Genomic DNA, 25,148 nt, shown 5'->3' with positions numbered 1-25,148 from the left:
TCTAATTGGAATTTGCGCTGTCTAACCGAACAGTTACTTTACTTGTTCTTGTTGTTCCCCTTCTGCCCTTCCCAACCCCCCCCCCCCCTCCCCCTCCCTCTTCGTTTGCTTGTTCTTTTTCGCCAGCACTTAATTTCTTTTGCTTTTCTGCTTATTTTAACGCGTTTTATGATTTTGTTTTGAGTTTGTTGTTGCTTCAATTGCGTTTTATTGCTTCTGTTCTGCTTCTTCCTCTTGATATTGCTTTTGATTCATCGCTCAACATTTTTCATATATGTTTTTTTTTCTTCTTCTGCCTGTTTTATCTTATTCTTATTTTTATTGTTTATTGTTCTTCAGCGCCTACGCGCCAGTTGCCGCTCTCCCGCTTCAGCCCGCGCCTCTCTCCCGCTCTCTCCCGCTCTTGCTCTCCGCGCCGCATTCTGTTTTGTTTACTCCTTCGTTTGCCCTGCTCTGCGCCGCTTCACTCCACTTTGCGCGGCACATGCTATCTCGCTTACTCGCGCACGCTTCTGACTGATCAAGCGAACTCGAACACGCAACTCGAACCGCAGCCTTGTGAATTCTTTGTTTGATGCTCGCTCTCTTCTCACATTTAATTCGCTCTCTTTGCTTTCGATCTTTGCAGCTCGTGAATGCTTTAAGTGCGCCTTCTTCGAGGGATTCTCCATGGATCTTAGCCGCTTGCCATGTAAAACAATTATCATAAGGTAAGTGAAGAGATATTCAATAACTGTCACGAGCTTAAAATTGATCAGCTTTAAATCCCGTTCTGTTTTTTTTTTTACGAATCTAAGAGCTTAAGAGAGTTTTAAAAGAGTTGATTAGAACTGACAAAATGTAATATTTTACAGTTGCTAATTGTATAACAATCTATATTATAATAGTTTATGTGAATGCCTAACTGTAATATATTAAGTTAAGGGAAAGGAATTGTGTTTAGTTTTGGGCACTTTTTATATATACACTGGTGGTAAAAAAAAAAGGAACACCAAGTTAACTGGGCTTTGTATCTAAAGATATGCCAATTATATTAAAAATGATCTAGACAATTCTTTTTAGGGCATATCAAATTTGATTCAGTAAAGTAGTTATATTTCTTATTCGGTATAACAGTTGAGTTCCTCTAGAAAAACTAGCCTCAGCTTAAACTAGGCCTATCTATCCCCTATATCTATATGTTATGTTAATCCCATCTATGTACACCTATATATCAAAACCTATTTATCTATATATAGATACCTATATATATCCATGCATACTTTCTCTCTTCAAGAAATCTATCTATTTTATCTATCCATGTTTATATTACCCTTGATCCAACTACTCTTTAAAAGTACTTTAATTTTACTATAAGAATGAAACACTTTAAACTTAAATCAAGTGAGCTCCATTCTTGATTTTGTTTATTTTGTTTTACCCAAAAAAAAAAAAAAGCAACAACAACATTTTATGACTTTAAAAATGATTTTCGGGTCTCAGTTGAAATACTTTATTATTTTTTGCTGAGGGCGTTAATTACTTGAAACAACAACAACAAGAACAAGTGTGGCCGATCGAGTGCGAAAGAGAGAGAGGGAGAGAGCGAGAGTGAGAGAGAGAGGGAGAGGGAGAATGCGCGCTGGGAACAGACGTGGAAAATGGCCCACATATGGTTTAACATTGGGATATCAAATAACGCGAAATATGTTGTCTAGACCCGGGTCTGCTCAGTGTGTGTGTGTGTGAGTGTGTGTGTGTGTGTGTGAGTGTGTGTGTGAGTGTGTGCGGCTATTGAACTTTAGTTTTGGAAGCAAACTCAGGAGCGTTGACAAACAACGCATTCATTCAACATGCGCTCAAGTGTGTGTGCGTGTGTGTGTGCGTGTGTGTGTGTGTGTGTGCCTGTTACTCATATATCATTTGCTCATAAATTTAAACGTCATTTGACAAATATGGCGTCACACGAAATGTCTTCGATATGGCGAGTGGAAAACGAAGCGGAATTCAAATGATTTATACACACATGCCACAAGCAGCAGCAGCAACAACAACAGCAACAACAACTTGCAACAACAACAACTTGCAACAGCAAGAAGAAGAAGAAGCAGGAGCAGGCAGTCAGTCAGTCAGTCAGTCAGGCTCAGGAATTGTAGCAATAATAATCATTATATTATTTTAATATAATAACAAACCTTAGACACGACACAACAACTAGAACCAAGAGCACGTCGAGCATGCACGACTAGCAGCTACCCTGTACGAGCGGCCAGGCAAAGGCTAAACACGAATAAAGGTAAACAAAGTTTTCGAGCCCCAAATATGGCAATTACATGAGGCCTTGCCCCATAAAGTTCCTTTCTTATCCAAAAAGTGAAGAAATCTCGAGTTGTGTATGCCCCATTTGGTGTCTCTAGCTGGTTATTATTTACATATCGATATTTATCGATTTTAACGAAGTTCACAATGTTAGCGATAAAAGAAACAAACGCTTCCTGCTTGTGTTATTCGGGAATTTCAGATCGAACGTCTCTGGTTTTCAAAAACTAAACGATATGCTCAGAAACTTGGCTCGCAATCGATATTTATCGATTTGTAGATGTTTTCTCGGAGTTATCGACAAAAAAAAAACTAACTCTTTCTGCTGAATTTAAAGTCTCTGCTCTTTTAAAAAACTATTAGATATGCTCAAAATCCATATATATATCGATATTAATCGATTTTTCACAAATAAGAAGCTGTTATCGATAATTTATAGTAGACATGAGCTGCCTCGTCATGGCATCAAGTAAAGTCTCGGAAACAAATATCCATTTTCCAAATTTACAGGGTATAACAAGAACAACAAACCCGCCAGGAGACGCAGTCAAACTTCCTGACCAGGAGCCAAAAGCTCCTTGGGCTCAACTCTAGCGTGTCTGGCTGTCATGATTATAAGTTTTAGAATTCAGAGCAACGCCCACCCGACCCCCTGCTGTTCCTCCCCCTCCCCCTCCCCCTACCCCTTCCACTCCCCCTTCCACTCGTCACGGCCCGCCCGCAACAAACAGCAGCTGTAATAAAAACGAACCACAATTTGTGCCACAATTCGTAACGAGGGAATTGATGGAAGAAGCGCAAAATTAATATTCCATATAAACCATTTTCTAGGGTCTAGAATTTCCGACAAAAGTCACAGAACCGACAAAAACAAGAACGAGCCAAATTTTCATTTCACAGACGTCGCAAAAACAATTATCGACAAGAGATCAATACAGTAGAAGAATATAATATAAGAGCGAGAGCAGGGCTTTAATAACTGAGCTTTAAGTTGAAGGGCTTTAAGATGTTGATGAACAGTTGAAGAGCTTTCAAGTTGGAGAGTTAAGAAGCGAGCTTCAAGTCGAAGAAGAGCTTTAATAGCTGAGCTTTAAGAAATAGAAGAGCATTTAGAGCCGAGCTTCAAGTCGAAGAGCTGAGCTTTAAGTTGAAGAGCTTTAAGAAGTTGAACAGCTGAAGAAACGTTAATGAGCCCTAAGTTGGAGAGTTAAGAAGCGAGCTTTAAGAGCTTTAATAGCTGAGCTTTAAGAAATAGAAGAGCATTTAGAGCCGAGCTTCAAGTCGAAGAGCTGAGCTTTAAGTTGAAGAGCTTTAAGAAGTTGAACAGCTCAAGAAACGTTAATGAGCCCTAAGTTGGAGAGTTAAGAAGCGAGCTTTAAGTCAAAGAAGAGCTTTAATAGCTGAGCTTTAAGAAATAGAAGAGCATTTAGAGCCGAGCTTCAAGTCGAAGAGCTGAGCTTTAAGTTGAAGAGCTTTAAGAAGTTGAACAGCTGAAGAAACGTTAATGAGCCCTAAGTTGGAGAGTTAAGAAGCGAGCTTTAAGAGCTTTAATAGCTGAGCTTTAAGAAATAGAAGAGCATTTAGAGCCGAGCTTCAAGTCGAAGAGCTGAGCTTTAAGTTGAAGAGCTTTAAGAAGTTGAACAGCTGAAGAAACGTTAATGAGCCCTAAGTTCAAGAGTTAAGAAGCGAGCTTTAAGTCGAAGAAGAGCTTGAATAGCTGAGCTTTAAGAAATAGAAGAGCATTTAGAGCCGAGCTTCAAGTCGAAGAGCTGAGCTTTAAGTTGAAGAGCTTTAAGAAGTTGAACAGCTGAAGAAACGTTAATGAGCCCTAAGAAAGTGATGAGCTTTAAGAATTTGAAAAGCTTCTAGAACAGAGCTTTAAGTTGAAAAGTTGCTTTTCTTCAAAAAAAAAAAAACCTTAAGAAAATTAAATAGAAAAATTTTCAAAATTTTGAAGAACAAAATAAACCTTAAAACAAAGTCAGAAGAAAATGTGAATCTATGAATTTGTTATTTCGTAGAAATAAAGGCATTTTCCTCGCACTTTGAAGTACTATATTGATAAATGAAAATGCCTTAAAGTTTGCGCGCAACCACACCCAAAACCGCCCCCGCAACCCGCCCCCCCCCCCCCCTCCCCGCCGGATGGCTTTATTTTTACAGTTGACTGAGTGGAAAAGTCCTGCGGACAAAAAAAAAAAAGTCAACATTGTCTGACTTTGATCAGTTTTTTGCAACGAGATAAAAGCCACCAAAGAACTTCCTCTACAGCAACAGCCGCAACGTCTTCTTCTTCTGCTCCCGCTCCCACTTCCACTGCTGCTTCTTCTTCTACTTCTGCTCCCACTACTGCTTCTTCTTCTGCTGCTACTTGCCACACTTGTTGCATGAAAACGGCTAAAAAGCGAGCGCAAAAAATCGCTTGTCGGGGTCCGGCATTTGCCGCTGGTTATAAATCAAGTGCCAAAACTGCAGACTGCAGTCGGATACTGGATGGGTATTACGGGGGGATGCGACGGGGTGGGGAGAGGGGGAGGCGGGTGGGGAGAGGGGGAGGGGGTGGGGTTTATGTCAAGTGGCAGTCAAGCGAGCGCCGGCAACGAACTTGAAAAACTGCCGCAAACATTGTCTGCTCCGTCACAACTTGCCCCAAAGCACCAGCAAATATATATATATATACATATATCTATATATGTATCTTCATGTATATAGAAATATATATATATATATTTGCATATGGAACAAGTATCTGTAGCATGGCCCTGGCCAAGGCGACAACAACACAAGTTGTGCCCAAAAAACATGACCTTTTTTTTTTCGCCCTTGCTGCGGTTATTTTTATTTCCCAGCACTTCGCAAGAAACTTTCCTATATTTATAGTGTATATAAAGTATAATATATAATTTATATAATGAAATAATATAATATAATTTAATTTATATAATAAAATTGGACATCAACTTCTTGAAGCAACCTCTGGTATCTATAAATTCTCGATTTTGGCAAATTAATTTTTTTAATATCTTACCAAAATTTACTATTTTAAGACTCTTTTTCTTCATATTCTTATTGATTTCATATAATATAATGTAAGGGAACTTTTATAACAACGTTTTAATTCCAAGTTCAGTTTTGTATGTTCTATGCAAACTAAGTTCTTAGTGTTACATTCTTATAGAAACTCGTCCATCATATTGCCTATGCGAACTCAGCTTCCAGCGAAGGGATTAAGCTGAAACTTGGTACAGCTGCTTATTAGACCCTCGAATGAAAGATATATCGGTATTATCCGAATCGATCCACTATATCATATAGATTCCTATACGAACTCAGTTCCCAGCTATGTTATTCAGCTGAAACTTGGTACAGCTTTTCAACACACCTTCAACTGTAGAATATATCGGTATTATCCGGATCGATCCACTATATCATATAGCTACCTATGCGAACTCAGCTCATAGCTGTGTTATTCAGCTGAAACTTGGTACAGCTTTTCAGCACACCTTCAACTGTAGAATATATCGGTATTATTCCGATCCAAACACTATATCATGCAGCTCTTATAGAAGCAATCGGTTTCACTTTGTTTCACTTTTCACCATATCGAGCTGCCAAACGTCTTCCCTCTGCAATTTGCCATTGATTCATTTATTTCCGTTCTATTATTCGCTTGTGCAAATTTTGCGTTTGGCTCCGACAACTTTGCCATTTGCAAACATTTAATCATTTCCTTTGTGGCCCTAACAATGTGTAAATGAAGTATTCCAACTTTTGGCCGGATTCTCAGATATCTCTTAGGTGCCGTAGTCGTATTATAATAAAAGTAATTTCTAACAATTTTCCAGCTGAGCTGCTTAACGAATTGAATTTCCCTTTGTTATTCTCATTTAATTATTTAGCATGAAAATGGCAAATGTTTTTTTCCGCCTTTTCCCCAAAACTTATTTTTATATATTTTTTGTGTGCCTCTGATTAAAAATGAATTTCATAAAAAACTTTTTTGCTTCACCTTTTTTTTTCCCATTTTTGTTTTAAGGCAAATTTAAATATTGATGATGAAATTGATGCACGTTAAAGCGAATTGGTTCGGCATTTGGTTTGGCGTAGGTTGAGAAAATATTTCAAACGTTTGTCAAATATTTTCATAAATACGTAATATTTTCTGCTTCCTCTCGTAAAATTCCCTTTAAATCAATTTCAAAATTGATAATCTTATCATGCACTTGCTTTTTTTCTTGTTTTTTTTTTTCTTACATTTTTCTTTTAAATCAATGCCATAAATTCCACAAGAACTTTGTGCTGCTGGCCGGCTCGAGATGCCATTCGAGTGGCCGATAGCATATCTTGTTATGCCTCTGACAGTTGCTTTCCACTTGCCACAAACTCAATGAGAATGCTTTGCACAACTGTATCTGGTTTGCTTACAAGACACCCTGGACATGTCGAGAGTCTTGCCAAAGGGAGTCATTTATTTAGTTGTACAAATATGTGAAAAACTCACATCCGACACGCAATATACGTATAATGCTGAAGTGCATCAACACTTGCCTCAACAAAGTAACGTTCTATGCTTGCCCAACTCATTGAATTCGATGTCTATACCAGCTGGAGTTTGCAAAACTTGATGCCTGGCTTTCTAGATACCCTATCTACTCCATTTGAAAAGTTCGCAGTGTTCCAATGAAAAGTACAAAAGATATTGCACAATATTTAAAGTTAACCTCATTGAACTCAATAGCTATAAGAGTTACAGCTGGCAAAGTTTGTACCTGGCTTTCTAGATACCCTATCTACTCTATTTTAAAAGTTCGCAGTGTTCCAATGAAAAGTACAAAAGATATTGCACAATATTTAAAGTTAACCTCATTGAACTCAATAGCTATAAGAGTTACAGCTGGCAAAGTTTGTACCTGGCTTTCTAGATACCCTATCTACTCTATTTTAAAAGTTCGCAGTGTTCCAATGAAAAGTATAAAAGATATTCGGTAATATATCAATATTACCTCATTGAACTCAATAGCTATACGAGCTACAGTTGGCAAATTTGGTACGTGGCTTTCTAGAAATCCTATCAACTCCATTTTAAAGGTTCATGGTGATTCAATTAAAATCACAAAAGATTTTGAACAATGCGTCAATACTACCTCATTGAACTCAGTATATACAACAGCTACAATTGGCAAATTTGATATATAGCTTTCTTAATACCCTACTTACTCGATTTCAAAAGTTCATTGTGATTCAATGAAAATCACAAAAGATATTCAATAATATAGACTATTATCAAGGTTCACCTCATCGAACTCAATGACAGCTAGTTCTGTTTTTCCCATCCAGTTCATTGAACTCAAAGATTAAGAAAGCTACAGTTACAAAATTTGGTATGTGGCCTCTGAAATATTAGTTACATTCTTTATTCAAAATTTCATAACGATCTGATATGAAATGCAATTAAGCAAATAAAAAGAAACAATTTATGATTCACAGTCGAGAGTTGAAGAAAGTAAAGAAAGGCTTTTAAAATATTTCAAAAAAATATATTTTGTATATTCCAAGGTTCATATCCTTGGCTGTGCTTCGGCAACACTTATAGGGCATCTGCTAGTCGTGCATATTCTAAATACACGACTGCATTTTGAGCTCTTTATTTTCTATTTGTTTTTCTATTATTCTATATACATACATACATATATTTTTTGTTTTTCGCTTAAAATATGTCGGGGCGCAAGACAAAGCTATTGCCGTTGCCGTTGGCATCATCATCATGCTGGCAACTCCCCCTCTACCCCCTTAACCACACAGCCCCTAAACCACTTGCCTCTGCCCCCCCCCCCCCCTCCAGCCGGGAGGCTGCCCCTCTTCTTTGAAGTAGTTGCTGTTGCTTTGCGGTTCGGCATGCAACTCGCAAGCGCATCAATTTTACGCATAAAACGCGCAACACAGCCTGAGCAAAAAACCAGCGAGACCAGCTCGACTAGCAGATACCCTGTACACGGGGAAAAAAAAAGTCACACATTTCGCACAGGCTGTGCTTCTTATTCTTCCCTAGACCCACACGGCATGCAATTTTGTAAGGTTTTATAACTTTGTTCTGTATGCGATATTTTTGTTATTTTCATGGCCTTAAAATGGCTTTCAAGTGTTTGCATAGTGCATATGCCCTCAATGAAGGGTATAGATCTTAAAATTATATATATTTATACTTTTTAAGGCAGTGGGAAGAATATTGCAAAACTATACGAGAACCTTCCTAAAAATTTGGTTACGCTAGATCTTGTAATATCCAAGATATGCCCAAAAGAAAACTTGTTTCAAAATCGATATTTATCGATATTATTCTGCTTGGCTAGATCGACTCAGCTTGTCCTGCGGATCAGGAATATATACATATATACATCTGCAATATGCCCCCTTTACCCATTTTAAAGGGTCTACAAAGAAAACAAGCGAACAACAAAAAAAGAAAGGAACGCTGAGAAAGCAACAATCGCAACGTACCCCTTACACCCCCCCCCCGCTCCCCCTCCCCCTCCCCCTGCCAATCCTCACTCCTCCTCCCTCACTCGGCCCGCGCAGTGGAGACCTCGCTTATCAGCGAGTGTCTGAGGTATCTCAAAGTGTAATGAGGCGCGGCTCGTTGAATGGGAATGGTAATGGGACAGTCAGGGCAGAGGCGCTGGTGTGGGGTGGTGTGGGGGGGGGGGGTGCACTTCTTGAGGGTCGTCATCATCTTCTTTTCAATTTGCTTTTCACTTAGCTAGCGCATCAGCTTTTTTTTTTGTAGTTCAATTTTTTTGGACTCGCATTTTTGATTTTTTTTTTGGTTTTTTTTTTGTCGAGCTGCTTGAGAAAACGCGTCGCGACGTCGTCGCTGATAACACAAAATCAATAAGTAATAAGATAACGGTAACCCCAAAAAGCAAACAGTCGGTGTAAGTGTGCGTGTCTGTGTGTGTGCGAGCGAGAGTGTGTTGCTGGTTGTGCTTGATTCTGATAAGCAGTTACCCCCCCCTCTCTTCACTCACACAGACAACCCTCAATAACAACAAGAATGCAAACAGCGGCGGTTGCCTTCTCCAAATGACAATCGCAATGAAAATGTTTCCTGGCAACATACAAAAAGAAGATGATGACGAAAAAGAAGAAGAAGGAGTAGGAGAACAACAACAACAACAACAGCAACATCAACTGCAGCCGCAACAAGCAGTTGAAGAAGAAGCAGCAACAGCAGCCGCAGTTGCCGTAAAACTGATGCTATTGATGACGATTATGATCACAATCATGACGTTGATGATGATGATGATAATGATAATGACAGACAGGCAGGCAGCCGACCAATAATTACACAGCTGCACACTGGAGCAAATGGCATTTGCATGCGATACATTGAAAGAAGTCAAAGTTGAATATACCCGCTCTTTATCAGAGCTATGCTCAAATGTCGATAAATTTTTATCTATATACATATATATATATATATTTATTTTTACATACATACTTCTATATTATGTACTGTATATTTAACGATTTTATATTTATAGATATGCATACATATATATCAATCTATACATCTATTGATTAAATTTGTATGCCTACATTTGTATGCCTTGCCCCACTGTTAACTGCCTCATATTGCAATATGCTGAACGCATTGCACAGCTCGAACTGTATTTGGATCCCGTTACCACATTAGACCTCGGCCCGCTCCTCCCCTCCTTCTGCCATTCCATTCGGATTGCCGCTTTTGGCTGCTGCTGTCATCATCATTGTCATTATCATCAGCATTGATTGTGTGAAGCGTTCTGTATAATAGTTGGCATTTATGCCAGCCCCTCGCCCCCCTCGCTCGCAACCCTCGCTGTTCAATTGGCCGCTCACCTTTTGAGTGGCATTCCTTTTGGTCTCATTCTCAATCTGGTTCTCTCTTTCTTTTCGTCTTCTTTGACCCCGTGAAGAATATTTTTGTGTCGCGAACTTTTCGTTCTTTTTCGATTATGAATTCCGGTTCAGGTTCAGGTTCGGTTCGGGTTCGCGTTTGGACTCGGTTGCGGTCCCGTTTTGCTCGTGAACCGGGAAATGGCCGCCGCTAAAAGCCACTTTGACAAATAATTTTCTCTGTTTGAACTGTTTAATGCTTTTCCTGAGCATCCGCTCTCCCTCGCCCCTCGCCCCTCGCCACCCTTGCATTCTGCAGCTTAAGGTAAATATTATGTTTATGTATTTGGATTTTGTTGCTGTATTTGCTTTGATATCGCGAAATGCACAGGAAACGCAACAAAGTCACAGATAACAGATAGAGATAAATAATATATACATAGATACCATGTTTAGCTTTACCTAGCGTCAGAGATAGCTGGTTTGCAAATATATACCCTGGGTCATATTTCCCCCCATCGAAAGCCCATATCATAATTTATTTCAGCGCCCAGTGAAGTTTTCTGATTGAAATTCGATACACAAGTATCTTTTAGCTGCAGTTAGTACATTCAGTTAAAACTAGTCGAATTGCCTCACTATATCATATAGTTACCTATGTGAACTCAGCTTCCAGTTGGGCTATGAAGTTGTAACTTGGTACAGTTGCTGCTTTTAGCTTGAACTTGTAAATATAACAGAATCAGTCGAATCGCCCCACTATATCATATAGTTACCTATGTGAACTCAGCTTCTAGTGGGCTATGAAGTTGTAACTTGGTACAGTTGCTGCTTTTAGCTTGAACTTGTAAATATAACAGAATCAGTCGAATCGCCTCACCATATCACTTAGTTACCTATGTGAACTCAGCTTCCAGTTGGGCTATGAAGTTGTAACTTGGTACAGTTGCTGCTTTTAGCTTGAACTTGTAAATATAACAGAATCAGTCGAATCGCCTCACTATATCACTTAGTTACCTATGTGAACTCAGCTTCCAGTTGGGCTATGAAGTTGTAACTTGGTACAGTTGCTGCTTTTGACTCGAAATAGTAAATATAACAGAATCAGTCGCATCGCCACACTATATCATATAGTTACCTATGTGAACTCAGCTTCCAGTTGGGCTATGAAGTTGTAACTTGGTACAGTTGCTGCTTTTGACTCGAAATAGTAAATATAACAGAATCAGTCGAATCGCCCCACTATATCATATAGTTACCCATGTGAACTCAGCTTCCAGTTGGGCTATGAAGTTGTAACTTGGTACAGTTGCTGCTTTTGACTCGAAATAGTAAATATAACAGAATCAGTCGAATCGCCCCACTATATCATATAGTTACCTTGTGAACTCAGCTTCCAGTTGGGCTATGAAGTTGTAACTTGGTACAGCTGCTGCTTTTAGCTTGAACTTGTAAATATAACAGAATCAGTCGCATCGCCACACTATATCATATAGTTACCCATGTGAACTCAGCTTCCAGTTGGGCTATGAAGTTGTAACTAGGTACAGTTGCTGCTTTTGGCTTGAACTTGTAAATATAACAGAATCAGTCGAATCGCCTCACTATATCATATAGTTAACTATGTGAACTCAGCTTCCAGTTGGGCTATGAAGTTGTAACTTGGTACAGTTGCTGCTTTTGACTCGAAATAGTAAATATAACAGAATCAGTCGAATCGCCCCACTATATCATATAGTTAACTATGTGAACTCAGCTTCCAGTTGGGCTATGAAGTTGTAACTTGGTACAGTTGCTGCTTTTGACTCGAAATAGTAAATATAACAGAATCAGTCGAATCGCCCCACTATATCATATAGTTACCCATGTGAACTCAGCTTCCAGTTGGGCTATGAAGTTGTAACTTGGTACAGTTGCTGCTTTTGACTCGAAATAGTAAATATAACAGAATCAGTCGAATCGCCCCACTATATCATATAGTTACCCATGTGAACTCAGCTTCCAGTTGGGCTATGAAGTTGTAACTTGGTACAGTTGCTGCTTTTAGCTTGAACTTGTAAATATAACAGAATCAGTCGAATCGCCTCACTATATCATATAGTTGCCAAAGGAAAAATCGGTGGAAAATGAGTTTTTTTCATACAAATTCATTTTAAAAATGTTTTTATTAATTCCAGATGATATTTCTATTAAAATCATCATCTTTGTTAATGTATTATGTAGCTCACGAAGAAAATAAGTTTTTAGAACAAATATATATCGATATTGGCATATATCAACATATGTACATATATAGGCAGCTATAGGGTATTCAACTTTCGGCACTTTGTATGCATTGAATTTTTATGTGTTCGGCTTTGTTTTTATATTTCTTGTTTAATCTAGCATTTCCATTACTTTATCATCTTTATGGCCTTATCAGCAGCTGCAGTGCGAATATTTCCCCGTAATGCTCACTGTGAATACAACAACAACAACAACAACAAGAAGAAGAAGAAGAAGAAGAGAATAACGCTTACACACAATTAAAGCAAACAATTTAATCAATTTTCGCACAACAATTTCTCAACTCATTCGAAACGAAAACTTTTCTTGCCAGAATTTGCCAAATTGGGCAACTGGGAATCGTAGCTCCAACTTCCAACTTCCATCTCAGTCTTTGCCCGTTTATCTTATTATTACTTCTACTCTCTCTCTCTCCCTCTCTCCCTCTCTCTCTTTGCTCGTTTACTTTGTGTTTTGCCATTAAACATTGAGCAGCCATTAACAAATTAGCAAATCATTTTATCCAAGTCTCGAGCTCATCTCAAGCTTATTTGTTGCTATAGAAAGGGGTTAACAATGCAGTGAGGGGAAAGGGGGCGGGGTGGTATGGGGCCAGCTATACAATGGTTATCTCTGGTAATTGACTCTCGGAACTTCGACTCACATTTGTCATCCAAAGTGATTAAGCAAAAGTTTCCGCTATTTTTTTTCGATATTCCTTTTAAAGTATAACAAAGAAATGTTGCTGGGGATCTTAATGGAAGTAGAAGAAAAACTAAATATACATAAGTATTTGACTACAAAATAGAGTAAAATTTAACTATTCATTTGATCTACTTCATCTGTCTACACTTTTCGTTTGATTCACTTCGGTATTTATAGATCCCTCCCCTATTCGACATATTTTCGACCTTCTACTCTTTTATATAATAGCTTCTATGGCCTTCGTCGAATAAATTGCAATTATCATTCTGCAATTTGAACCTGTGACCTTCTTTTTGAGTCAAGTCAATTAATTTGCCGAGGACTTCAAAATATCTATTCATCTATTTATAAATGAGTACCTTTACTTTTCAAATAACAGTGGCTAGAGCGGCCCTAAGTTTTTGATTTGAACCAGCAACCTCCTTTTTAGGTTGACTAAATCAATAGGTGAGTGTCGCGACATAGCTCTATATCTTATAATAAGAAGAAACTAGGCTGGTCGCAGTTGTCTATGGCCAAGACAATACTGAAAATAGCCAGCGATTCGAACCAGCGACCTCACTTTTTAGTTAATTCCGAATAAATATATATTTTTTTTTCATAAGAATCCTACCTAAGTGGCTACACGGCCAGGCAGGAGTGAAAATAGCCGAGAGTCGAACCAGCGACCTCACTTTTTAGTCAATTAAAAACAAAGATCTCCAAGAAAACAGTTTCGAAGCTTAGATAGCCCAGCCCAAAAATTAATTTACATTCGATAAAATCCCAATATTTGCTTTGCCTTATATACCTTAGCATGTTTTTGCTTTGTTACAGGGTATCTTGTAGTTGTTGTTGATGATGTTTTTGCTGTCGTTCGTTTTGTTTTGTGTGGCATATCACATAAAAAAATGCTGTTAAATCAATGCTATTGAATTCATCAAATATTTAAGCATTGCAACTTAAGTAATTGTCCTCCTCACACACACACACACACACACACACACCAACAAACAAACATACTCTCTTGCCAGTTAGCTCGTTCTCTTTCTCTCTCTTGCTCCCACTCTCTTTGGCTGCTGCTGCTATTTTTATTTATTTACGATTTGAACTAAACTCACAATAGGCGCCGCGCACTGTTTGTGTGCGTGTGCGTGTGTGTGTGTGTGTCGCAGTCTGTGCGAGGACACCACGACATGGCCTGGCCCTAGTCCCTGTTGTACCCTCTAACCGTCTCCTGCGATAACTCTCGCTCTCTCGCTCGCTCTCGCTCGCTCTTGCTCGCCTGCCAGCTAGTCTGTCGCTTTCGCTCTTTGGGCTGCCGCCCGTGCGTGTGTTTTATCTATTGTCCTTTTAATTTCAATTCTCATGTGGGCTTTACGCTTAGTGCACATTATTCATTTATGTTTGACTCCCTCCCCCTTCCCCTCCCCCGCCTCCATCACCGCTTGCGCCCTCATTTTGTGTTGTTCGCCCGTTTTGTTTTACGCTGGGCTAATTTTTGTTTTCTCTCTCTCTCTCTCTCTCTCACTTTTTCTCTGCTTTTGCTGCTGCTGCGGCTGATCGCTAATCTTATGTTAATTTATCATAGACACACACACTTGCGCGCGTGTGTGTGTGTGTGTGTGTGTGTGTGTGTTGTTCGCTGTCAGCTGTTGGCGTTTAAAGCGGGAGCCGAAAAAAATATATGTACGTAAGCGTAACACGCAGACAACGGACTATCCGACTAATTTATCATGGCGTTTAGCTGCCAAGCACAGCACACACACACGCACACACACACGCACACACACACGCAGACACACGCACACGTTTACACACACATCTGGCCCGACATAAGACTTAAGTGAACGATCCTAAAGATTGCAACGAAAAAAAAGTTCGTGAGAAATTTAATTAATTGTTTTTCCTTAGATAATTAATTGAGAAATTTTAATTATATTATTTTTAATATAATTTTTTATTATTTATTTAATTTATATCCTTATTAATGTATTTTAATTTGTTTTTTTTTAATTTTATTTTATTTATTTTCTTATGAGTTAAGTTTTTTTTTCTTATTCATATTTTTATTTATCTAATTTAATTTTTTATTTATTTAATTTATATCTTATTAATTTTGTTTGTAGTTATATTTATATTTAATTTATTTCTCTTATAAGTTTAGTTTTTTTTTGTTTAATAATATTTGTATTTTTTTAGTTTGTTCAGAGAATTAATTGAATTTTTTGTTTTAAATATATATTTTTAATTTAGTTAATTAACACTTTCCATTTATCATTTATGCCTTTAGTAGACTATGAGATCCCGTGCTGTTTGAATCAGTGCAAGGCATTCCCCTAAAACCCATTAAGGGTAGTCCCCTAGTTTGGTTTTCCTACTCTCATATATCTGCAGGTATTTAAATTTTCCGCTGGCCTCGTCTTGTTTCTTTTCACATTTAAATCAGTTGAAGGCATTCCATTAAAGCCGATTCCTGTTTGTCGTGGGCCAAAACGGCTTACATTGCTTTATATATAATTTGTGCCATAGATAAGTACATATTCGAAGTATATTTTTGGTATTTTCGGCCGACGTAAACCTCGGTTGAAATGTAAAAATAAATATCAATTTGCAAGCTGCGAAACAATCGCTAAACTTTTTAGCTCCGGGATTAGTTATTTTTCCCCAAAACGGAATACCCCTGCTCCAGACCCAAAGGCCAGCCCAGCCGCAGCTGGCAGCTGTTTTTAGAACCAGCGCTTTTACCAACAACAAAAATATCTCCAAATGCCGCTGAACTTCAGCAAAGGTGGCAACGGAATTGAGCTTCGATTGGGACAGGTTCACATTTAACTTGATTATTTAGCGCAGTGTATTTTCTTGTTGCTAAACATTTACATATGACGGCGATTTGTGGGTGACCAGACGAGGACAGCAACAACAACATGAAGAAGAAGAAGATGAAGAAGAAGAAGAATGCTCTTGATGATGGTCCTCCCGCCTCGCCTGATGCACTCCCTTGTGCCCGGGCTTTGCCCTTGGGCATATCGAAAAGCTGTCGCATTTTACGTACATTTTCTCTAGTTTATTTTTTTGCATATACCCTATGCTCATTGAGAGGGAATAGGGCATAATGTGTTTGGCGCTAAGGTATGTAACAGGCAGAGGCCGAGGCAGAGGCCGAGGCAGAGTCTCTACCAACCCGAGAAGTATATAGATTCCTGAAACTGGAGACTGTAGATATTTAAAAATATATACATATATTCTTGTATATGCTGAGAAAGCTTATTTATTTTAAGTTTCTCGCTATTCTTATAATTTGTTTTTGGGGCAAAACTCGAGAAATATGGGAGATAGTTACACCAAATTTGCTAGGTTGGTTCATTTATAGATAATTTCACTTTTTTGCTAGCTGCTCACATTTCACCTTCAATTGAAAGAGAGCTTTTTTTTTCTGAGCATTTGATAAAGATCGGACTTCAAATACCGAAGTGCTCGTGAAGAAGATCGGACTTCAAATACCGAAGTGCTCGTGAAGAACTTCGGTATTTGAAGTCCGATCTTTAGCAAATGCTCAGAAAAAAAAAGCTCTAACAAAATGTTGCAAGGACGTTCCGTTCAGCTTGTGTTTTCTTCTTCTCTATCAGGGTATCTGGCAGTCGGGCATACCCGACCCTAAAGCACTCTAACTTGTTTTCACATGCAAATTTCAAGAGGTTTTTCGCCTTTGGAAATATGTCAATGCCAAAAGTGTCGAAGTGCTTGGGCGTTAAATCTGCATTTCCTCAGGGTTCCGTTTTAATTATAGCAGCACACACACACACACACGCACACACACGCACACATCAATCATAAAGAAGCGAGATGGGGGGAACAAAAAAGTGTCATGAAAATTTGCACATAATTTTATGCAATGCATGCAAAATAGTTTTCCAGTTTTCCAGCTGCAATTAGAAAATAGAAAATCGAGTCTACACCATTTTTCATCTGCATTTGCCTTGTCATCGTTTTTTCATTTCTTTTTCCCCTTCCCCCTCCCCCCCCCCCCCCCCCCCGCAGTTTTTCGCACACCCTCGCATAGAACAATTATTGTGTAATGCGGCCGAATTGTTTGAATTATGCATTTGATGTTCGCTTTCAAATATTTGCCATTAAATTACATTATGTTTTTTTTTCCAGCGCATTTCCATCGGTTAGCCGCAGGTTAAATATCCTCGTTAAACTCAACAAGCTGAATAAATGAATTTATTAACAAAGTATTCAGTTGTTGGCCAAGCAATGTTAAATAATTGATACTCGTTTATGAGAGAGATATGTTTGTTCGTTTCAATTACATTGAAATCGAACTTGAACAAAGCTCGCTTAACTCTTCTTTTGCTGGCTTAATTTGCTTCCCTTTGCTGCTTCTCGCTTTCGCTTCCCTTTGCTTTTGCTGCTTGCGCTGAACATAGATGCTTTTATGCTTTTGCTTCTCTCATAGTTTTTCATTTCTTTCTTTTACTTAGCTTTGTCTCGCTTCTCTCGTGAATTAAGTTTTCAGTGCACTTCTTAATTCGCTTCTCGCGTGACTTATCGCTTATGCTGTGCGCTTCTTGCTATTGAGCTGATACGTTTCCCGTTTCTCTTATTGATTCGCTTCATTCAAATGTTTTGCTTCTCCCTTAACCTGGACTTATTCTCATGGATCTACTCGCTTATCTGATTGAATTCGCTTCTCGATTCATTCGCTGTTTTTCTACATTCGCTTCGCTTGTTGATTTGCTTCTTTCTTAACCTGGACTTACTCTCATGCTTTTTTTAGTTGATTTCCATCACTTGCTGCTCTTATTGATTTGCTTCTCGCTTTACGTACACTTATTCCGATTGAATCAATTCTCGCATTATTCGCTGCTGCGCTTCTCGCTTAACACGTAGACTCGCTTCTTTATTTTTTTGAATGGATTCGCTTCTCGCTTAACTTGCTCACTCTCTTCTGCAATTGATTCGCTTTACATCTCGCTTAGCTTATCAGCATCTGCTGGGCTGCTTCTCACTTCTTTGGTTACTGGTTACTGATTCGCTTCTTTCTCTTGGCTTGTTTCTTTTCCTCCTCCCTTCTGTGCCGTCTTTCCTTTTTGTGCTTGGCCCAACGTGTCGCACTGTCTGCTTCTCACTTGTCTCATAAATTAGTTGCTCGCTTCTCTCTGTGATTTACAACGCGCTTCTGTCTAATTAAGCTAATTAAATACTCCATATGTTGTGGATAATTAAAAGTCTACATGGCGCTCACAGCCCTTTAAATGCCCTTCAATTGGGCACATTAATTTTGTCATGAAATGTGCAGCGCCTGGAAGACGGCTTCAAGCTGAGGCAAACTTTCAAATACCCTTTAAGGGAACTGCGAAGGCGCATTAATCTGAGGTAAGGCTTTTTGTAAGGGTATTAAAACTTCGGCTTTGTGTAGAAATTGCTGCCCCTTCGCTCTATTCAAAATGCCAAACGATAAAAGTTCCAATTGAAATAAAATAAACGAAATCCTGACTCTAAATTCTTTGCTAGGGTATCTGATGTGCGACTCTGCCAAGCGAGCTGCCCTTTTTTTTTTTTTTACCTCTTTTTTACCTGTCCGATGAGTCGATGTGATTTATGCGCGCTTGTTGAATGCGCTTTCAATAAATAAAATTAACGCAATATGTTTGAGATTAATGCATTCATTTGCTTAAATCAAACATCAGATCGGGGCAATATATATGTATATATGTATATATATACAATTATTAACTATTGACTTGACAAGTTAAGCATTATGGGTTTCGTATTCAGTTTGTATTTTATGCGCATTTATTTATTGCCGCCAGCTATGAAAAGGGGGAGGGGCCAAAAGGAATAAAATCTCAACTCCTCCCTTATGGAATATTTTATGCTTTTTTATGGCCCACATAAAGCGAGCACTCATGTGCGTGTGTGTGCGCGTGTGTGTGTGCGTGTGTGTGTGTGTGTATGAAATCAATTAAAAGTTTTAATTGAAAGATTTAAGTGAAATTAAATGCGCCTCGCCTCGACTCAACTCGACTCGGGGCTGGGTTTTGGTTTTGGAATTGTCTCAGTTTGCCAACGTATTCAGACGTTAATTGTCTATGATTTTGGCCAACTACGGCAACAACAATAACTTTTGCGAGCAATTTTCGTTATAGTTATGTGCGGTTGCCCCCCTTTACAAAAGCATCCCTCCCCGCCTTGGCAAGTCGGTTTAGCGAGTTGAAAGTCTTGTGAAATAAATCAAATCAAAGCAAGTTGACAGCTCTGGCGACAGCAGGCCGCAAAGGGGATCGTAGGGGGGGTGGGCGAGGGGGGCGAGGGTATACAATACATAGGTGCCGTCTAAAAGGGGTGGAGGGGGGGGGGGGGTTGGGCGTGGGGGAGTTCGCCTTAATTACCTAATTTAATTAAGGCTAAATGTAAGCATTTTGGATGGGTTTGACTGAGAAATTTCCTGACATTATATGAATATCTTCTGTCTGCCCCACCTCCCCCTCCCCCTTCCCCTGCCCCCTCGCACATAAATACTTGACTTGATGGCTGTGAAAGATAAATATAATCAAATGCAATTAACGAATATCTTGGCGTTAAGCATGTGAGTTATTCAATTATTGAAATTTGTTGAGACAAAAGTATGCAAGGAATGCCGATTATGAACAGAGCTTCCTTCTCAATTGAAAGTGCTCTCTAATTGTAGAGTATTACACTCAAAGAAAAAAGGCATTCAACAACGAGATGTAAATAACATGACTATTTGAAGAACCTTCCGGATCTGTGATCGGCAAACTTTGCTTGCGACTCTAGATTTGCAAGATATTGTCCGATGCTTAAACAACTTGCGAATTATAAGCAACGAAAAGGCGACAAAGCTAACAAAGCCAAAGCCTCTAGTCGGTCAGCTTCAAATTTGGCAAATACAAAATATAAAGAACTATGTCAACAGAATATAATTTAAATATATTTTGCAAGTGCTTAAAAGTTTCAAAATTCGTATCGTGACAAATAAACTTTCAGTTAACTTTCTTGACAAAGGAACTTTTATATTTTCGTTGTTAATTGTTTATATAATTCCATGTTTCAAGTGTTTCTAAGCTTTGTAAACGATAAGATTACCCAGAACATGTTAAGTTAAAAGAAAAGTTAGTTTTATAGATTTAAATTTTACATTTTTAAATCTAAGTTTCATCTTTTTAGCTGAGCTGAGAGCTAAGTTCGATGAGGTAGCTATATGATATAGTCTTAGGATCCGACTCATATTCAAATATGTTCCAATCAGAGCTAAAATGGGCAGCTGTAGCAAGTTTCCTTCAGATAGCTGCACTGGCAGCTGAGTTCACATAGAACATATCTGTTAACAGGCCTTTTTAGTCGCCGGATTTGGCTTATATATAGCTATATATAGCTATAAAGCTCAAAATATCTGACTATATTTCAATTTCCGAAATGCATTCAATTGCATTTATTTTTTCGTTTGTATTTTTTGAAAGAAGTTTGAACAAGTTTTTGGCTTTTGGCGAGTTTGCAATCAAATTATTCAGAAGTGCTTCGAGCTGAAAACTTAACGAAGCGATAGATTGGATGCAAATCGCATAGCTTGAACCATTTTGAAGCACTTCAAGGGACTCTACCACCAATTATATGACCCTAGATTATAGCTCCTTGAGCTTGAAGTACATTTAGCGGGAAATGCAGCTGCTTTGCCGTGGATCCGTTCATGTGTGTAGCCCTTCATTTCGGCTCTTTGGAGGCGGGCACGAACTTTTCAAAATGAATTAAACGAGAATAGAAGAGAAGAGAAGAAAAAAGCTTGAATTCAGCTCTTATGTCTGAGTAGTTTTTCATTTGTTTGAGAATTAAATGCTTAAAAATATAAAACAAAATTAAAACTTATTTATCTACACTTTGTTAAATAATTCGAAACTATTCTAGTTTTCGAATTAAATTAAATTTGTTTTCTTTCTCAAAATCCCCAAAAGTCCCAACTCGTATTTTGGTCGCTTTAGCATATTTGAGCTGGCAAATGTTTTAAGCGCAGGCAAATTAGACGGACTACAGTGAGTGCAAAATGTATGTAAACAGGCAGTCGGGCAATTAAAAGCTCAAACTAGCTAAGTCTCTAAATGGATATGTGGGGGCGGGGCAGGTGGAAGCTCGCCTGCTAAGCTGGCACAAGAGAAAGAAGGAGAGAAAAAAAGTGGAAAAACAAAGAAACTGAAGGGGAAAAACTGAACATGTCAGTGATGCGATTGTTGTTGTTGCTCAGAGATTATGCACAGCTGAAATAAATAAATAAACATGGGTTTAGAAATGAACAACAAAACTATGAGCCAATTTCAAGAGCTCAGTCCGGCTCGGCTCGGCTCGGCTCGGCCCTCACTTAAAAGAGAAAACAATGACGGAGAAAGGACATAGACAGATTGCAGACAAGCTAGTTACCCTGTTTAGTTGGGGTCTATATAAGATATAGATATACAGATACAGATACAGATACAGATACAGATACAGATACAGATACAGATACAGATACAGATACAGATACAGATACAGATACAGATACAGATACAGATACAGATACAGATACAGATACAGATACAGATACAGATACAGATACAGATACAGATACAGATACAGATACAGATACAGATACAGATACAGATACAGATACAGATACAGATACAGATACAGATACAGATACAGATACAGATACAGATACAGATACAGATACAGATACAGATACAGATACAGATACAGATACAGATACAGATACAGATACAGATACAGATACAGATACAGATACAGATACAGATACAGATACAGATACAGATACAGATACAGATACAGATACACAAAAAGCCACATACTAAATTTCATATAAGTAATTCTTATAATCCCAGCTGAGTTTTTCGAAAGATTCTAAATTTGGCGGAGAACTGAAAATATTATAAGACATTCCCAACGAAACGTCCCTTTTAACTATTTGATGCGTACAGGGTATGCGTTAAAAGAGTTTAACATATGTATATCAAAATATGATATGTTAGACCATGAAAGGGCAACACCTAAAACAATCGCATGGCGAAAGAACAAGAAGGAAACAACAACAACAACAACAACGACAACAACAACAACACAGTACAAATGAAAAGCGTAGCCGCAAGCTTACAAAGTGGAACGCAACTCTGGCACTCCGGAGCCTGACGGGTTGACGCATGGGTCTAGCCCACTAAGTGGGCTTCTCAATGTCTATGCCCGACTCTCTCCCCCTCTCTCTCTCTCTCTGTGTGTGTGTGTGTGTGTGTAATACCACAAACTGGGCTGTAACTGGCTGGAATACAATTGTCAAGGCTAACGGCAGAAAAACAAACAGGACTTGGGAGACAGGTATTAAAAGGTATCATGGCACAGAACAAGTGGGTGAAAAGGAGGGGGAAAAATAAACGAGGAAACCAAACCCAGGCCACATTCTCGCAGGATGCGAGTGCTTAAAGTTGTGGCATTTGCGTAACCGCAAACAGTTCAACTGGACACAATACGAATACGCTTTGAGTTTTGATATAGTAAAACACATCTTTAAAAGCATTTAGCTGGACATTCGAATAGAATGCGAATGCAATTACAAAACTTAACAGAAACTTTCTATAAGCCATAAGCCTATAGATCTGTCAGATAAAGTATTTCGTTTCTGATCCTTCTGTGACCATAAGATGGACAAAGAAGTTTATCATAAGTACATATATCAACTTAATTTTCGTTCAATCGTTTCTATGAGAACTCGTTGATATATTGGGCTGAATGAAGTTCGTGGTTCAAACTTATTTAGAAATGTGAGTTAAGAGTTCATTATAGAATAAATTTAATATATTTATGGAATATATTTAATATATTTATGGAATATATTTAATATATTTATGGAATATATGCAATATATTTTTGGAATATATTCAATAGAGAAAGAATTATTTCTGAGCTCGACAGATTTTAGGGAAATTTGTTGTGGTGTGTCTTTGAGGTGGGTTTACAATTAGACCCGGTAGGTGGCGCTGCAGTCGGCTTCCAAGATGTTTTTCAACCCTGAACCCATTGAGAATGGCAAAAAAGAGTAAAATAGGTTTGCGCAAATGGATGCAACAGGCAGAAGGAAGCAGAGAGAGAGAGAGAGAGAGAGAGAGAGAGAAAAGACTCAGCCTCAGACTCAAATTCTTTATTGAATTTCGAGACAGGATATAGATAAACCCAAAGTAAAGTTTGATGAGATCATGAACTTGGTAATATGCCAAAAATCTAGCCTTGGCTTTCTTTGGGGTTCTTTGCATCTTAGTCTTAAGTTATTGGGCCCAGTTTTTTAGCCCAGTTAAATATTTGTTATTTCAAGCTCTTAACAATGCAAAGTATGATCCAATGCTTTCTAAGAAGGGCCCTGAGCAGACTCTACGTCTCGCTCTCTTCCAATCTCCCTGTCGCTCGCCCTTTCCCTCTCCCTGTCGCTCTTTCTCTCCTCCTCTCTCTTTCACTCCCCCGGCATTTTATCGATCACAACACATGTGCCTGCCACATGTTTTCTCTTGCAAGCCCTCCAAACCAGCCGCTCGCATCGATCAGCGAGATAGCCGAGTCTGAGTCCGTGTTTCGGTTTCGGCTCGCCTGTAGATAAAAATTGAACAAAATTATCGCACTTGCCACGAAATGTGGAACATGTGCTTATCAAATATGAACCAGCTTGAACCAAAAAACATAAGTAAACATCAAATAGTAGAGCGCAGGGTGAGCGAGGCAGAGCGAGGCAGAGCGAGGCAGAGCCAAAGTCAAATACAAAAAAGGAAAACACGGAAAAAAGGAAAACTGAAAACTGAAAACAAATTCTCACAGCTATTTGCGCCTGCGGCCGCGCGTGCACTTGAAAATTTCAAAAAATCAAAAAAAAAACAAAATAAGCAAAAGAAAAATAAAACAAAAACAATCTAAAGAGAGTGAAAAAATGGGTATTTAAAAAGTGAAACTTTATGCGATACCTGCGCTATTAAAAATAAAAAAAAGGACGATCTTTTTATAACTCGAGGATTATAAGAGCTATTTACACGATTTACTTGGTATGCATTTAAAATATAAATCACTTTTCTCACAACTTTATCAGAAAATAGTAAAAAAACGAAAAGCTAGAATGTTGGCTAGCCCGGCTAGCTGCTGGGTTCAGGGTATCTCCGAGTCGTGCAAACCCCAACTAGAGCCTATTTGGGATCGTAACAGGCAAAACAATTTTTGCTGTTGCTACAAATATTGCCGGCAGCTATTGGACATGAAACGAGCGCGCGGCAAGCGCAAGGGACTGACTACTGACCTACCTGAGGTCTCGCTCTCTCTCTGTGTGTGTGTGTGTGTGTGTGTGTGTGACCCTGGCAGCTACCTGAGCCTGGTTTCAGTTTCAGAGTGCCGTCTCCTGGCTGGAAGCCAACCAAGCGTACCATGAACTGTTGCCCCCTGCCACAGCAACTGCCGCCTGCTGAAGCACAGTACATCATGCCACATTTTGTAGCCAGCCAGCCAAGCAGCCAGCCAGCCAAGCAGCCGGCCGGTTGTTGTTGTTGCAGCACATTTTTCAGATACTTTTATAAGTAAATGTTGTGGGCTAAAAAACATCTGCTTACAATTCTCGGAGCCGCATTTTCATTTCGCATTTCGCATTCCAATTCGAGTTACTTTGGAGCTGTTGCTTAGTTAAGTTTTAAGTATTCCAACAAATGTGTTGAGCTTAATAGACCAAAACTTGAAGAAAAAAAAACCAATAACTTAAATACTCTAGCAAATACAGTTTTCCAGCCAAAATAGAGTTCAATTAGGCTAAATTCAAGGACAGCAGTCGCCTGATATATAGTCTTAGGATCTGACTGGTATCTAGGTATTTTCTAATTGGAGCTGCTTCTTTCCGCTGTACGATATTTCATCTTTCTAGCTGCACTGAGAGCAGAGTTCAAACAGGCAGCTATATGATATAGTGTTAGAATTCCACTGATATAAATATATTATCCAAT

The 25,148-nt window shown here is 38.7% G+C and overlaps 1 protein-coding gene across 1 annotated transcript in view; it reads left to right on the top strand.

Annotated features, from left to right (window-relative positions):
* Positions 1–25,148, top strand: part of kek5 (kekkon 5) — a 240,563-nt gene that overhangs the window by 5,717 nt on the left and 209,698 nt on the right. The window contains exon 2 of the mRNA XM_064700194.1: positions 629–710. The gene's annotated coding sequence lies outside the window, so the exon portion shown is untranslated. The remainder of the gene's footprint in view (positions 1–628; positions 711–25,148) is intronic.

The sequence above is a fragment of the Drosophila montana genome, unplaced genomic scaffold (genome assembly GCF_035044405.1).
Source record: "Drosophila montana isolate Dmon_TW-CO22-7 unplaced genomic scaffold, ASM3504440v1 contig_1687_1, whole genome shotgun sequence".
In the NCBI taxonomy this organism is placed as follows: domain Eukaryota; kingdom Metazoa; phylum Arthropoda; class Insecta; order Diptera; family Drosophilidae; genus Drosophila; species Drosophila montana.
Note: the sequence above shows the minus strand (reverse complement) of the source record. Positions and strands in the feature narration are given on the sequence as shown.